We start from the raw sequence: 1,247 nt of genomic DNA, 5'->3' as shown, positions 1-1,247 counted from the left end.
CTCCTCTACCACCTGAGCCAGGCGAGGGAACACTCGTTTAGCAAGAGGAGGGAAGAGAGAAGGAGGAAAAGAGGAGGAAAGGGGAGAAAGGAGGAGAAAGAGAATGAAAAGAAGCAGGTGCATCGATTTGATCACATTTACAACTCATAGCATAATGCATTTATTCATTTTCAGATATTTAGTATCAAGTGATGTGAAGGTGGTTAGGTCGAATCCCATTCAAGAGCGTTATTTACCTCCAGACCACCAGGGGTGCAACACTATTTTTCCATGGTCACAAGGCATTTTAATTCATAGATAAGAGCCAACATGGGGCACCTAAGTCAGGCCCTTCTACTTTCGATCCATGGGGCTGTAGCTCTCAACATTTTGAATGGAATAAATGGAGCGAGTCAAGCTATATCCTCATTCCGTTTGGCATGTGCTCCAGATTTCACATATGATGGCATTGCATTTTAAAGGTTTGGATTTGGGTCATAAGACCACTCATTTTCTACCACTGCACATCAGACATGCGACTTCTGTTGTGTAATCCAAATAATTACATATTTTTGCTTGACAAGTGAAGTCGCCAACCACACCATTGTTTATCAGTAATTAATTCTGAGGTACAGCATGTGTGATCTAGGAGGGAATGCGAGGTGGAAAATAGCTTTGATCAGTCCATTACAGTTTTGGCTTTCACAGCCCCATGAGCCGTCCGGAAGGGGTGGAGACTTTGGTACCCCATAACATGTTTTGCCCTTGCCATCAGTGTGGTTTGAGCAATATTACTGCTAAAATCTCATTCTCTCTGTGCACTCTTCTGCTTTGTTCAAGTGCAGTGCCTGAATGGTTGATTGTGTTTTGTGGGAATGTTGTTTTTAAATGTTTGTATATCTGTGGTGAAACTGAAGACAAAATTTCCGTGGACAATGAAGTATTCGGCTCCCCCTCATATTACCCTTTTATCTCTCCCTCAAAACTGGTTTACAGAGTTTCTGTCTGTATGTGGGCATTGTTATCACAACAATTTTATTTCCTTTAAAATCTGCACAAACATCAGCTCACCTCAGCATGAGGGCATGATGCAGATATTTGTTTTTCCTTTGTCAGGAGACCTGAGAGAAAGCAGTGAAGCACAAGAAACGAATGAGGAAATAATAGTATGAATATTAAAACGTTTTTTTTTTCTTGTTGAATGTTTTTATTGAACACATGTAAACAGTCATTGTGCGGGGTGGGAGAGGCAAGGTTGTGTATAGTCT

This window comes from Engraulis encrasicolus, unplaced genomic scaffold (genome assembly GCF_034702125.1).
Source record: "Engraulis encrasicolus isolate BLACKSEA-1 unplaced genomic scaffold, IST_EnEncr_1.0 scaffold_958_np1212, whole genome shotgun sequence".
Classification (NCBI taxonomy): domain Eukaryota; kingdom Metazoa; phylum Chordata; class Actinopteri; order Clupeiformes; family Engraulidae; genus Engraulis; species Engraulis encrasicolus.
Note: the sequence above shows the minus strand (reverse complement) of the source record.